Consider the following 16,100-nt stretch of genomic DNA (forward strand, 5'->3'; position numbering starts at 1 on the left):
AACTTGTACAGATTGCTAAACGAGTATTATTGCAGCATGTAAATTGGTTACAATCTCTGGCGTCTGGGGCACTAAAAGTCTCTAGATTTAAAAAAGAATTAAGCTTCATATTGTAATCCAAAGCAATGGAATGACGAGGCTGCTGTCTCCATTGGGAACTAAGTGCAAGCTGTTACAGAAAAAATAGCTTTTACTGCTGATATATGAATTTTAAAAGAGACAAGTGTGAGCAAACAAAATCTGTTTCATCAAATACTGTGATAGGAAAATGCAAGAAAAAATGCCAGAATGTACGATATTAAATAGATGCATTTATTGGTATTTTTTAACCCTTTCATTGTCAGTGAGGCTGAAAACCATCACATTGATTACAGCATTCCCCTGCAGTGTGTATTCTATTTGCTTTGTCCCGGACAAACCAAATATTTTAGTCCACTTCAAAGTTTGTTTCAGTACAAAATTCCCCTGGGATACAGTTATATGACCATTTGACTTACATAGCCAAGCAGAAAGATGGCAATGCACATAGTAATCTTCTTGGAGTGACTTTTGCAACTTATAAAGAGAAGGTAGGTGAGGTAATAATAGCTTTTATTGGACCAACTTCTGCTGGTGGAAGGTACAGGCTTTCAAGCTACACAGAGCTCTTCTTCAGGTCTGGGGAGGGAAATCAGAGCATCTGAGAAATACTAGTTGGGACAGGCTGTTAATCAGAAAGGGTAATGCATGTTGTCACTTGAAATGAAGTGGACAGTTGAAGGTTAGATTGTCATGCACAAGGGATGTGAAGTGGGAAATTAAGGAAAGGAGGCAGTATAGTGCACTACAAATTGTTGTAATGAGCCATAAAACCAGTGTCCCTGGTTTTTGGTGTCTAGCAGAATTATGAATTCAAGTTCCCAGACACGCCTTTTGAAGGTGTTATGCAGGTTTCCTCTAAGGATGGATATAGAACAATCAGCTATGGCGCTTTGTGAAAAGCGTTTGCTCATGGTGATGGAGTGTTTTTGTCTTATATTTCTGTGTGAGTTCATTCAAGAACATAGTGCGTGGTTCCCAAACTTTGTACCTCACCACCCCCGCAATCCCTGTCAGCATCCCCCTCTCAGAGCTGGAAGTGGGGCCGTGGCTCCGGGGGGGAGGCACAGACAGAGATAAGGAGGCTGAGGCTGGGCCCACTGCTGGGGGTGGGGCCAGGTGCGGAGCCAGCAGCCAGGGCGCCAGGCTGGCAGCCCGGACCCCGGGAGTGGGGCTGGGAGCAGAGGAGCCCCAGATGCAGAAACGGCAGCCAGGGCTGGCAACCAGGGCCAGGAGCAGAGCTGGGTGGCACTACCTCCCCACCCCCGTGGGAGCTGGCCCAGGCCCCAGCCGTGCTCCCCTTGGAGGTACGCCCCACAGTTTGGGGACCTCTGACATAGTGATTGTCTGGTTTCACCCACATAATTCTTATATGGGCACTTAATGCAGCGGATGAGATATACCTCATGTTGTGATACACATGTGTAGGAACCATAGATTTTTAAAGGTGTGTTGGGGGGGTACAGATTATTATAGCAATGGATATATGTCGGAGGTTTTGCATCCGTTGTTCTGGCAAGGGATTGGTGCCACTGTGAATTGGTGTGTCCTGGTCTGTGGGGACCTTGCTTCTGATGATGAGCTTGGGAAGGTTGGGGGGTTGTTTGATGGTCAGACGAGGGGATTCAGGAAAGATTTCTTACAGGAAGTGGTCCCAATCAAGTATGGATTGTAATTGCTCGATGATACCCCCTCTGGGTTCTAAAGTAGGGTGATAGGTGACAACTAGGGATATGCAATCAGTGGGGGTTATTTTTCTGTATTGAAGCAGGTTCTTCTGGGGTATTAGGGTGGCCCTTTTCTTGATGAAAACAATTGATGTTTTGCAACTGCTGTTACTTACATGCCAGGAGCACTTTCATCTGTAGAGTAGCAGCCGTGTTACTCTGTATCCGCAAAAAGAAAAGGAGTGCTTGTGGCACCTTAGAGACTAACACATTTATTTGAGCATAAACTTTCACAAGCTACAGCTCACTTCATTGGATGCATTCAGTGGAAAGTACAGTGGGGAGATTTATATACATACACAGAGAACATGAAACAATGGGTTTTAACAACTGCTGGAAATGGCCCACCTTGATTATCACCACAAAAGGTTTTCTTCCTCCCCCTCCCCACCCCCCTTCCTGCTGGTAATAGCTCATCTTAAGTGATCACTCTCCTTACAGTGTGTATGGTAACACCCGTTGTTTCATGTTCTCTGTGTGTGTGTGTATATAAATCTCCCCACTGTATTTTCCACTGAATGCATCCAATGAAGTGGGCTGTAGCCCATGAAAGCTTATACTCAAATAAATTTGTTAGTCTCTAAGGTGCCACAAGTACTCCTTTAGTATAATAGCAGCAGATTTACATTGGAGCAGTCCCCTAGGCTGTGGAGACTCCGGTCCAGTCTCCACTCTGCCTGAGTTGAGCAGGGATTTGAACCCACATATTTTAGCTCTCAGGAGAGTACCCTAACCAGTGAGATATGGACTATTCTGGGATGGGACCCTCAATCTCTCCTGTTGAAGATGTCCCACTGTGTATAAATAATTAAATAACCATTGGAACAAGTGATTGAACTTGGGCTCCCATATCCCAGGAGAGTACCCCAACCATTGAACTATAGAATATTTCTCTGGCTCAGTGAATATTTAGATACTTATACTAAGTGGGAAAGCTTCAACAGGCCAAGGCCCAGTGGTTAGGACACTCACCTGAGAAATGGGAAACATGAGTTTAAATCCCTGTTGCAAATCGGGGGGGGGGGGGGGGGAATTGCTTACCTTGGGAATCTAGTTGAAGCTCTGATCAAGAATTCAGGGTAGAAATCACATTAAATGTTGCCTTCTAAAATCTAAAGATTAGAAAACATGACCTATAGTGTGAGAAAAGCCCATACCAGTGGGGTACAGGAGTCTGGTAGAAGGCAAATATACTGGCCACTGAAGGAACAGGTTTCTGTTCCTTCAGTGACCAGAGCAGGGGCTGTACTAGAGCAATCAAGAACCTGCTAGAACCAATTAAGACAGGCAAGCTAATTAAGACACCTCCAGCCAATTAAGAACATACTAGACTCAATTATGGCATGCAGACTAATCAGGACACCTGGTTTAAAAAGGACCTCCCCTCAGTTGGGGGTGTGCATGCAAGGAGTGAGATGGTGTGCTGTTGAAGGACTGAGGAGTACAAGTGTGATCAGGCTTCAGGAGGAAGATCCTGTGGTGAGGGTAAAGAAGGTGTTGGGAGGAGGCCATCGGGAAGTAGCCTAGGGAGTTGTAGTTCTCATGCAGCTGTTACAAGAGACACTGTAGACAGTTGCAATCCACAGGGCCCTGGACTGGAACCTGGAATAGAGGGTGGACCCGGGTTCTCCTCAACTCCCTATTGGAGACAAGAGGAGGTGACCTGGACTGTGGGTCCCACCAGAGGGGAAGGTCCCTGGCCTAGCCCCTGACCCACTAGGTGGGTCAGCAAAGACTGTGGGGATTGTTCTTCTCCCTTTCCCCTTGCTGGCCAGTGATGAGGTTAGCTGAGTGAACAGCAGGTTTGAGCCACTGGCAAAAGTGGCCAAACTGAGGGCGGCTGTGAATCTCTGAGGCAAGCAAATCCGACAATAAGTGCAGGACCCAGCAAGGCAGAGGTGGAACTTTGTCACAAGTGATAGACTCAAAGAGCTCAATCTATTTAGTGTATCAAATAGAAGGTTAAGGGGTGATTTTAATTACTATCTGTAAGTATCTGAATGGGGAACAAATATTTAAGAATGGGCTCTTAATTCTGGCAGAGAAAGATATTACATGATCCAGGGGCTGGAAGCTGAAGGTAGACAAATTCAGATGGGAAACAAGGCATAAATTTTTAATGGTGAGAGTAATTAACCACTGGAACAATTTACCAAGGGTTGTGGTGGATTCTCTATCACAGACAACTTTTCATTCAAAATTGGATTTTTTTTTCCTAAAATATATACTCTAGGAATTATTTTGAAGAAATTCTATGGCCTGTGTTAGGTCAGACTAGATGATCACAATGGTCTCTTCTGGCCTTGGAATCTATGACTCTCTGGTAACTGTTCCAGCCAGGTCAGAAATACTGCAGATATCCTTTATTGTGTGATAGAACTTCTGCTTGGAATCCAGCCACTTCAAAACAATGAAATATAGAGGAAGCTCAACATTGGGAGCTGAGGGTTATAAGTTCATGCATTATATAGTCAGGAAGAGAAGAGTAAAGAAAACTACAATGTTCTCAGTACCTCCTCTCAGAGTATCTTGTAAAATGTGTTTTATCTTTTAAACTGCAAGCTCCTCAGGGCAAGGACTATCTTTATTTGTGTTTTGTACACATAGTCAGAACACTCTCATTATTGACCCTCTGGCACAATTCAAAGTTGGATATGTTTGTATTTTTTTCTGAACTGGTGCACCTGAACACGTAGCGTTTGGTGAACCTAGCCAAAAGACTAGCCAGTTGGCTTTAAACATTGGACTGCTGAGAATTGCCTTTAATCCCCTTCTTCTGTTATATCTCTGCTGGTTGGCCTTTAGGTTGGGGTTGGGGGGCTGTTTTTAAACTGATCTTAGTTTATGTAAGCAGAGTCAGGATGAGCTCCACCCTTACATCTGGTGGTGAGTTGTGGCAAGTTGTGGAAAAGAACTTCAGGGGCTGATCTCATTTGCATAGGCCTGCCTAGCATGAGCCCATAGCTGCCCAAATGGTCACTTTGGCTGCTGTGGGATCCCCAATTTCTCTGTTATTGGGGTAGGAAGAATAAATTGCTATCCTGATTATGTGAATCGAGGACAGTGAAACTGTACTTGGCCTTTTGTTATGATGGAGGGGCTTGCCATCAACTAAGTAGCACTCGCTAGGCAAGGGACATGGGTTCCAAAACTCAGTGAATTGAGAGAGGTTGGGGGACAGGTATTACTATCTGGTGGTATGGGCCCTACATGCTAATTGTACTTCCTCCACTCTTTGCTGTCTAATATCCAAGCTAATTTTGATTCTATTAGGAGTCTAGTTACAGGCTGCTGAGCTGAATTCACTTTGAGCTAATAGTTCACCAGCACTGAGGCACCCCCACTACAAGCTGAAATCACAAAAGAGCTAAACTTACTAAGAGCTGAAATCACTGAGTTTTGTGTTAAGTGGGGGTGGAGCAGTTTGTGGGATGACTGGAGCAGCTCATGGGATGGCTGGCAGAGCGGAGCAGTTTGTGGGATAGCTGGTGGAGTGGAGCAGTTTGTGGAGTGGTTCATGGGGGTGGCTGGTGGAGCGGAGTCCCATGGAGAGCTGGGGCAATCAGCTTTGGACCAGGTAAGGTGACCCTCAACACCCCCATCTCCACCCAGGTTGGGAGGTAAAACTCTGCAGATAAACTTTTGAACTCTGGTGCTGCACTGACCAGGGACAGGCATTTGGGTTGCTGGACTCAAGAACCAAAGGGAAAGGACATGCCCCAGTTTGCTTGGGGTGGGTTATTTTGCTCGTGGGTTGTGTTATGTTTCAGAGTAGCAGCCGTGTTAGTCTCTATTCACAAAAAGAAAAGGAGTACTTGTGGCACCTTAGAGACTAACAAAAATTTGTTAGTCTCTAAGGTGCCACAAGTACTCCTTTTCTTTATGGGTTGTGTTATGAATCCTGTTGGCAGTGTTTCCCCAACATAATGCCACATTATGGAGCTTTCTCTCTGTTCTAAAAGGCTTTTGCTACATTCAGACTCTGCTTGTGAGAGGGGAAGTATTGTCTCTTGGAGGCACCCATCGGGGGGTGGTATATATTTGTCCCAGGTCACTGGATGGGGGCTCAAGCCAGTTTTGCATTGTGTTATTGGAATGGAACCCCTAGATACTGTACCCGGCCCTTGTTACTGCCAACTCTGACTGGCAGAAGGGTTACATTTACAAGAAGGGATAGTAGAGGTGTGCCATAGAAAAGCCAATACATCATTCTAGTGCCTCACAAACATTCATTTTTTCTATTGCTTTTATGTAAAGGCCCCAAACAGAACAACATTTTACTGGGCACTACACACCTACAAGGAAACACTCCTGTCCCTTACAGTTTAGTCTCTGTAGTGATGAATTCCTCCTCCTAACATCCCTGTGAGCCGAAGAGACACTACTAGTCCTACTTTACAGATGTGAAACGAAGGCACGGAGAAGTTAAGTGACTCCAGAGCCCTTTCTGGTGGACCACAGAATTAAACATTTTGAGAGCCAAGCAGTGGGAGATAGGAGAGCTGAGGGGAAGAGTCCCAGCAGGAGCAGATGTCTCAGTTATTGGTTAAAGAACCACTGCTGCAAGTGCTTGCAAATTGCTTGCTAATTGTATGCTCTCTCCATGCAGTCTTTGGGTTAGCTATTTTTAAGATACTTTAGATGAGCTTTCAGAGTAGCAGCCATGTTAGTCTGTATTTGCAAAAAGAAAAGGAGTACTTGTGGCACCTTAAAGACTAACCAATTTATTTGAGCATATGCTCAAATAAATTTTAGTCTCTAAGGTGCCACAAGTACTCCTTTTCTTTTTTAGATGAGCTTAGGTTGATAACATTCCTTTCTGAAAATTCTCTTTGATACTGTGAAATTAGCACATCTGACACCAAGAACATGTGGTCAGGCTTTATATTCAGACACCATTTAGAAACAGTATATAAATGGTTAGTCAGAGGTTAAACATTTTAATAAATGGTTAATCCATTTTTTATAGATTACTGAGTCCCACAGGGCAAAAGGTTGCTTTTTATCATAACTTATAGCCATCTAGGACACCTAATACTGATGTGTTGACCTAACCACCTACAACACATACTACTTGTCTGCAACAAACTTACAACAGCTATTGACTATTTACATAAACTGCTATAAAACTGGTGACAGGGTACATTTTGTCCTGCAGGTATGAATTAAATGATTTAATCACACCCCTCCCGAAATGTCTGTCAGTAGGTTGTGCCAAGATGAGTGATCTCTGCTTATTAAGTAAACAATAAAGCTGCTACTTGCACTGGAAAACTCTCTCATCCACTGAGGTGAAAAGTTGAACGCAGTGAGTTGCACAATACTGGCATATGATGGGGAGGTTTCCCTCTCCTGACTGGTATAATGATCTATTTGAGGATCGTCCCGAAAAAGTATTTTGATGAAAGAGTGCTTTCCTTTTCTTAATACCAGAAGCTTCATTCGTCCCTGCAGGTGGGAGAGGGATTTCAGAAGCCATCTCCCCTTTGTCATTGCACTCCAGGAGGGATTCACCCCCCAGGGAAAGGCAGATAGTGCTGCTGTCAGGTCATGGCTCTACAAGAGCCCCAGCAACACAGGCTGTCAAGGGGCTGCACTGAATCAGCACATTCCCTGGACATTTCCCTTCCTAAACCAGCTGCTCCCATTCTTTGGGCTTCAATAATTTCAAGCCCAGGGCAGGGAGAGAGAACTCCTATAATCTCATGTCCAGTGGACTTTCAGCTGCTAGGCTCATGCATAGAATTTTCTCTAAGAGTTGGGAAGGGGAAGGTGTGAAAATTTTTATTTTCTGCTTTATCAGACATTAACTGTAGTCCACATATATCCCTAGTGACTTATACTTTCTTGCCACAAGTTCGCAGAAGGGGTAGATACAATGCATCAGGGACATAGCAATTAGGCAATTTTAATTCAGAAGGTATTTCCAGAAGCAAATTATTTAGTCCTCTTAATCTTTACATCCCATTCACAAAATTCAACGTGGTACAGTTAAGACACTAGACTAGACTTGGGTTCTGTTTCTGGTATTAAGCTGCTGCATGATGCTGAATAAAGCACTCCTCCTCTGTGTGCCTCTTCTAAACCTTTGTCTGGCTTGCTTATTTGGACTGTAAATTGTTTGTGGCAGGGAATATCAATCACCATTTGTTATGCAATACCTAGTGCTATGGGGCCTTGATCTTGGTTGGAGCCTTGAATACAAATAATAACCATAGTAATTTGCTACCATTCTGAAGGGTTGTAAAAGTCCTGCAGGATCAGAGAATCCATAGGGAAAGTGAAAGCACTGGAAGCAGAGGTATGGACAATTTAGTTGGTGAACTTCTTATCCTTCAGAGAAATCCTTGAGCCAAATGTAGCACCAATTCCAATATCCTCACTCACCCTGAATAGCACCTTGCATCCAGAGTCACAGTCTGGGCCACATTACATAAGGGATTTTCAGGATCAGCCCCAAGAACAAAGAAGGAAAAATGGAGGGTGATGTCACTATTAGGGCAGAATTAAGGTTGTTTAGAAGCTTTAAATCAACATACTTACAAATGTTTGGGTGTCTTAGCAATAACCTGAACTGTGAATTTCCTCATTTTCTAATGCAATTTTAAAAATACAATTACAATGTTTGTGTAGAGTGTTTGTTTGTGGGGTTCCTTTTGTAGGGGATGTTTTTTCTCATTCCCACGTTACTATTATTTCTTTACAAACTAACTCCAGTTTAGTTTTTTTATCCAGAATTCCTTATAATAAATGTAAACTCCCCAGCATGCAGGAGGAGCATTTTTTTTTTCAAATTAAATAAATGAAATACATTTTCTCTCAATCTTACTTTCCACTATCTCCTTACTACTTTTCATTGCTTATAGTTTGGCCAAATTGCATCTGCAGTGAGAAATGCTGGGCATACAAAATAAGATATAGTTCAACTGAGACAAGATCCCAGGACACTTTCTGTCTGCTGATTGGCTTTTACCACAAACTCCTCCTGCCCCTTTTTCCAATCAGTCATTCAGATGGCAGCTCACTCTTCCTGCCTTCCATACAGTATTCCCTCTCTGCTCTCCAAACAACCTTTCCTCCCCCACCTTCTCAATACACCTCTTCCCCTTGCGTTTGTTTGGTTTTTTTAACATACACACACGCCAACCATTTCCCCTGGTTCCACGCCATCTACCATAATAACAAACATCTACAGAAATCAAATAAATGATCATTGATTAAAAAAAGAGCTAACAAGTAGCGTGTCTACCATCACCCTGATTACTTCATTGATGTGTAGATTCCCCCTTTCTCCACACACACCCTTACCCTTTTTCCCCCTTTGGGGCAGGGACTGTGTCTTCCTACATGTTTGTGCAGCACACAGCACAATAAGGCCCTATTTGGGGTCTTCACAATATAAATAATAAATATCTTGTATTTCCATGTGTGTTACAGACAAGATCATAAAAGAGGAAGAAAATGTCCACTTGGGAAGCTACCACTTAAAAATTATTTTTACCCAGCATTTCCTTGTCTTCCCTACTCCAGCTCAATAATCACACTTTTTTTTTAACCTTGTACAAACAAAATATGGCAGCTTTCATTACATTGTCTTTGTCTTATTTCTTCAATTATGTGATTAAGAACAACTCCGGAATTGTTTACATGCCTTAAAACACCCTTTGCCAGTCTGCTTGGCAATATGCAGAACCAACAGCTATATAATGCACATCAACTGAGACATTTCTGTATTTAAGTCTGATAGCAAGTAACTGCATTCCCCGAGACCTTCCCCAGCTCAGTGTGCGTGCATTCACAAATGGTTGTAATATTTGCAGTAAGACTATGCTTAGATGACAAGTCTAAGGAGAGGGTTAATGTTTAAGCTGATCAGATGAACAAGGTAGTCACTGTAGTGGCTTTAGCCTACTTTTCAAGAGTACTAGACAAGCATGTGACTCATTTGTAAGCAGAACAGTATTCATGTATAATTCAGAAGGCATGATTTTCAAGATATTTCAAACAAATCCAAATAAAAGCCATTAGGGTATTTTCAGGATTTGTTGATTTTCAAGAATTTGCACATTTTCTTCTGCTGTAGGTCAAGGTATTTTTGTTGCTCTCTGTTATTTACAAAGTGAGGGACTAGAGAGACTATTACTTGATTACATTCATTCTTTTCTACACTTTAAATGCCTTCATATACTTTAATATCTTGTTCTTGATATTGTTGGCTTCTTAAACATAGTTGTTAATGGCAAGGTGGGGAGATAAAGGACTTGGTTCAACAAGCCATCCATGGCTCTGACTCCAATGAGCTTTGAATCGGGCCCAAGGTGTGAGGAATTCCATTAAAGTCAATCTGAGTTCCACAAATAGACTAGATGGGCTACTCAGCCTGCTTTTATCCTTTTAATTTTCTATGACAATACAATATTGCTGTTCATGTTGGGTGAAATCCTGCCCCCCACAACAATCAATGTCAAACTCCCATTGACTTCAGTGCGAGCTAGGATTTCACCCATGAGAGTTTCATCTGATATTGCATAAAAGTTAATTGGACTTGCTTTGTATTAAGATCCAGAATGGAGCTACCTCCAAGAGCCACTGAATGCAGGTCCCCTAAAAAAAGGTATCAAAAGAAAGAGGTAGTGATTGACAAATGTTGAATTTACCAGCTCAAATGCATAAGCAATCATTTCCAATTTTTCACATATCTGATGCAATTTCATTAGCAGTTGCAACATAATTCTAAATTACTAACAGGGCATCTGTCATTTCTTTTCTTCTTAGGATGCAGCTGCAAATCACTCAGAACTCATTCATCAACTTCCTTGGAGGAAATTTTTATTTCATAAAATGAACATTTGTGCTTTGAGACATCCTCGGTAAACCTTCAACCATTTTCCATAATTGGGGCTTTCCTTACTACACGCCACTAGTCTGAAAGCATGTTTTAGCCCTTGAAAAGCACTTGTTGTTGTCCCTTTCTAATGTATGCTTTTGTCAATCTGCACTGAAGTAGAAACTATGCATTTGAAAATGAAGAAAAGAACGGGGCTTTATTATTTAAAACAGCAAAGGTAAATCTAATTGCCTGAATCCTAGCATCTTACTGTTGTTCTTTTTTTAAAGACATCTTTATGCCAAAAACAGCAATAAAATAGACCAATTCCCAGTTTCCTATGTTACAGCCAACAAACTGATTACATTAGTGGATAACATCAGCTCTTTGGAATTAAGCTGCTAGCTGAGGTGAAGGTCTTATTATAGTTGTATTGAGTTCACACCATTATGGTTCGCAAAAAGAAAAGGAGTACTGGTGGCACCTTAGAGACTAACAAATTTATTAGAGCATAAGCTTTCGTGAGCTACAGCTCACTTCATTATGGTTAGCATTGTCCACGTTTCTATTATAATAGCCTCTTCTGCTCTTTTTTTCCTCAAAGGGTTACAGTGTGCACATAAAAATTAACTTCATGCTGAAACAGTGATGACATGATGACAGCCCCGGGTCCAGGGCTGTGGTTTATTTAGCAAATTTGAGACAAATAGCTTTAGCTGTTTTTTTAAAAAAAAAAAAAAAATCACGCCTGATCCTGTATTCTCTGCACACTCAGAACTGTGTTCCTGTGCATATGCAAGGAACACAAGAACAAATGGATATAAACTGGCCACCAGGAAGTTTAGACTTGAAATTAGACGAAGGTTTCTAACCATCAGAGGAGTGAAGTTTTGGAATAGCCTTCCAAGGGAAGCAGTGAGGGCAAAAGATCTCTGGCTTTAAGATTAAACTCGATACGTTTATGGAGGAGATGGTATGATGGGATAACGTGATTTTTGGTAATTAATTGATCTTTAAATATTCATGGTAAATAGCCTAATGGCCTGTGATGGGATATTAGATGGGTGGGATCTGAGTTACCCAGGAAAGAATTTTCTGTAGTATCTGGCTGGTGAATCTTGCCCATATGCTCAGGATTTAGCTTATCGCCATATTTGGGGTCAGGAAGGAATTTTCCTCCAGGGCAGATTGGAAGAGGCCCTGGAGGTTTTTTGCCTTCCCCTGTAGCATGGGGCACTGGTCACTTGATGGAGGCTTTTCTGCTCCTTAAAATCTTTAAACCACGATTTGAGGACTTCAATAGCTCAGACATAGGTGAGGTTTTTCGCAGGAGTGGGTGGGTGAGATTCTGTGGCCTCTGTTGTGCAGGAGGTCAGACTAGATGATCAGAATGGTCCCTTCTGACCTTAGTATGTATGAAATACAGGACTCAGTCCTATGAGTTTAAAAATAAATGTATATTTAAAAATTGTCTTTAGCTTGTATAATTAAAAATTGGCTTTGAATTCAGAATTAATGTGTTTAATAATATCTACCTATTAGGGTGCAATTGCTTTTGGAATTATACCCACATCATAATCCACCATTTGCACAGTTAATACATTCTGCAATTGACATAGCATGTTTCTTAAAAACCTTGCAGTGCTCGCACTATGTAGTATAAATGTCTAAAAAGAGATCAACACAAAGACTGGGGTTAGAATTTGAACAGAAGCAGAAAAATATGTGAATGCTCGACATGAAGGTTTTTGCACCATGCTCTATCTGGGCCTTGCCGCAAAGACTCCATGGAAACCACAAACAGTTAACAGACCGGTTTGGTAACCATGACTGACCAGAAATACATCACGCTTATGCTCTATATTTTTCACTGGCACTATGTCTGATTCCAGATCCTCTGCAAAAGTCTTGTTTCTTTTTTTTTTTTTACATTATTTCCCTATTGAACAAGGGCTAAGCTACCTCAATCACCACCTCTTCCTCTGAACTCCACTATAGTAGCTCAACTGGGACTGATGATCTCAAGGGTGAAACTGTACAGGGCCAAGCACAGAGCATTATCAGTGGAGGGCCCTGAATTGTAGAATACGCTGCCACTATTGATCGGTAAGAGCCAGAGTCTTGCAATTTGCCAGGCCTGGCTGGAACAAAACTCATCCCACTAAGGTCTTTCATGCAGCTACAGAGACCAGCACAACAGCCTGGCAAGATTTCCTTCCCCCTACCCTCCCTGAAAGACAACTACAACGAATAATATCAATTCAGAAAGCAGTTTAGAATGGAGAATGGTTCATATTTGGACACATATAAAGGCGACCCTTAATTTTGCATATGGCATCTAATCCCTTACAGTCAAGTACGAATTTAAAAATGCACATAGAGAGATAGAAAGTTACGCACATTTTACTCAGTATCCAGGCACAGTTCCAGCTGTTTGTGCCCTAGATAGAGAAATTATCTTTTCTGTTAAGGGGCATCCATGCTTCCTGTCAAGCTCTAGCATGCCCAGCTAAATCCCCTCTGTGCTCACTAGGCCCCATAAGGAGGCAGACATCCACCCCAAGCCCTGCAGGACCAGGACACACACTGCCCCTTCATGAAAGCCGCACCTCACTTTTGCCATCCCTCACCAAATAGCCCTGCTGGGCGATCATCTAGTCAAAAAGTAAACCTCACACTGCCCTGGGAGAGTGAGGTGGAGTCTGCGTGGGCTCACCCCTCTTCGACGGCACCGTCAGCTCAAGCGCCATCGTGGCGGAGTGATAGCGCAGAATCCAGAAAGAACCGAGCTTGACTTTCAGATCCCCGCGGGGGAGCTGGCCGGGCCGGCTGGCAGGGGGAACAAATCAAAACGCCTCATTACTTCCGAGAGGAGCAGCCTGGCTCTGGCAAGCAGCGACTCACAGTCACCCTGGAACACCCGCGGGCCTGTGGTTTTCAGAGTCCCCGAGCGGCAGCAAGTTGCTCTTAACGTTGGGCGGCAGCAGGTGCGCTTCCAGGGCGGCTTTGCCTTAGTCAATGCCCCTGCGCTGGTCTAGAGGGGGAATGCACTGGGGTCAATGTAACGCGCGGCGGGCGGGGGCCGTGCCTCCGGCCTCCAGCCCGCGGCGCGGCCCGGACGTGCCTCCCGCTCGCTTGACTTGCTGCTCCGCTAATCGGCGGCTGCTCCGGCCCATTGAGAGTCACCTCCTGGCCGAGGCCGCCGCAGCAAGATCAGTATTCCGGAGACATGGGCAGGCCGACTAGAGCGCAGGCTTGGAGCCGCCGCTGTCCTCAGATGAACCCGGCTCGGCTGCCAGCAGCCGGCGGAGTGCGCGCAAGGCTGGGGCCGGGGCTCCGAGCGCCCGAGGCGGCTAGCCCCCCCCCCCTTCCGTAGGGGTCTTAGAGATGCCTCTGGCCACATAGAGTTAGGCGGGGGGCCCTAGATACGCTCCGCAGACAGACTGGCAAGGTAAGATTCAAAGGGAGGCAGACACCGCTTGCCGCCAAGACAGAAACAAGGAGGAAGCTGCCGGCGGCAGCCTCAGGAGAGGAGGGAGCCGCGGCGTGGGGAGAGCGCTGCGCCCGGGGGAGCGGGGGGATCCTTGCAGGGTGCCGCGCTGCCGGGGCTTCCAGATGTTGCGGGCCTGCCGCAACAGCTGGAAGCCGGGAGGTAGCGTCCCGCAGGGCTCGTTTGTACTGGGCTGTAGCAGGCAGGCAGAGACTCCTTGGCAAATCACTTTAACCCTCAGCCCCCCCCCCCCCCGGAGCCCTCTCCGCTCTGCAAAGTTGACTATTGTTCGCCAAAACCTGCCTGCTTGTATTGAAAGGTAGCGGATAGATGGGGGGGGGGGGGGCAGAGAGACAAATCCTCAATATTCTGTATGCGGGGGGGGGGGGGAAATAAATCATTCATATGAATCAAATAATAATCCGGAAGCCCCTGTTTAAACTCTGGCCCCCGCCCCTTTAAAACCAATAACCCTTTGCATAGTGTGCGTCAGCAAAGAGCCGGAGCCACTTGGGCAAAAGGTGTCTTGTTATCTAAGGAGCTTATCGCCTAAAACCTGGAAGCAAATGAAAGGGCAGCAGCGAGGCGCGCTGCAAAATCAGTGCTCCCAGAGGTCCCTGCAAGTTAGCTGTCCTATCTCCTTCCTCCTAGCCTGGCACCAGGGCCCCGGTGTCTCCTCAGGTAGTCAAGTCCCTTCCCCTTTTAACTCGGGGCGATTTTTGCTTTGCCCCCCTCGTCACTGTCCAACCCCATCCCCCGCCCCCGACCAAACATTTCTCTGGTGAACCAAGCCGGGTCAGGCTCCAGGGCGGTGGGCGCATTTCATGGCCTCCCCTTGCTGATTTCGTTAGTTTCGCTTGCCACCTTTTTCCTGGCAGATGAAACAGGCGAGGTCCTACCGAGCCGTTCAAAGAAAGAAACACTCGAAATGCCCCCTGCTCCCCAGGGATCCTGCACTGAGCGGAAACTAAGCCTTCCACGGCCTGAAATCTACCGGACATTTAAACCCTAATCAAGTGCCCCCTTCTGCCCCAATGGAAACTTCCCCTCCGCCCTCTTAATGTGGTTCTCAGGAATAAAGCAAGAGCAGGGAGCTTCCAAAAAAACTGTTCTTCCCTTTTGATTCCAATGGGGCGGGGGGCGCAGAGCCGCCCGAATTCGAACACCTCCAAATCGAATTAAATGCAGCAGGAGGCCAAAGCTCCCCTTGGGAACGGCTGGAACCGTGTTCATCCGCCTTAGCGGGGCGGGAGGGAAGAAAAGAAAAGAGTCACTGTTCAAGCGTGTGACAATGAGCGTGGGGGTTGGGGAGACGGGGTCCTGAAAGCAAACCTATGGGGGGGGGGGTGTAAATGACTCATTGGAAGGCACAGCAAGCTTTGGGGAATCAGGGGGAGCGCCTTTAAAATTATTCCCTAAATGAGGGTGGGGGAGGGGATATGATCTCCTTGCCAGGAGTGAGACTTAGATCTTTACACAGGAGTGCTTGCCCGTTAACATTATAACAAGCCAGGAGTACTAGAACAATTGGTGTAGCGGGGGTGCTGAGACTGAGAGCCATTGGACCGAACTGTATACCCTCTATATACTGGAAACCCCTTCAAGTCAGGAGGTTCTGCAGCACCCTGCACCCCTAGTTCCAGCACCTATGTAACTATTGGACCTTACCACCGATATATGGCACAGTTACTTGTCCCCCTTCCCCGTCTCTTGCAGCTGCCTTGATTCCTTCTCTCCTTTCCCTGCTCTTGCTTTATTCCTGAGAACCACAACACAATAGCTTCAGAACCGTAATGTAAAAATCTACCCGTCTGTCGGCGGGGCCTTAATAGCCCTGCACACACGCCCCCGCCCCCTGCAGGGAAAGGAAATGGCACGGTACGAAAGCGTTTGCTGATCGCCTCCTCCCTCGCTCTGGGATGCGCAGCCTCTGGTGAAAGGACCTTGTCCTCAGATGACACCGTCTGCGGCTCCTCCT

At 45.1% G+C, this 16,100-nt stretch overlaps 1 long non-coding RNA gene across 1 annotated transcript; it reads left to right on the forward strand.

Moving 5' to 3' along the window:
- Nucleotides 1-3,209: 3,209 nt before the first annotated feature.
- On the forward strand, nucleotides 3,210-10,965 carry LOC119858083. The gene is made up of 2 exons (XR_005293778.1): nucleotides 3,210-3,284; nucleotides 10,581-10,965. It is a non-coding gene; the product is annotated as an uncharacterized LOC119858083 (long non-coding RNA).
- Nucleotides 10,966-16,100: the final 5,135 nt, after the last annotated feature.

Source organism: Dermochelys coriacea, chromosome 6, assembly GCF_009764565.3.
Source record: "Dermochelys coriacea isolate rDerCor1 chromosome 6, rDerCor1.pri.v4, whole genome shotgun sequence".
NCBI classification, from domain to species: Eukaryota; Metazoa; Chordata; order Testudines; family Dermochelyidae; genus Dermochelys; species Dermochelys coriacea.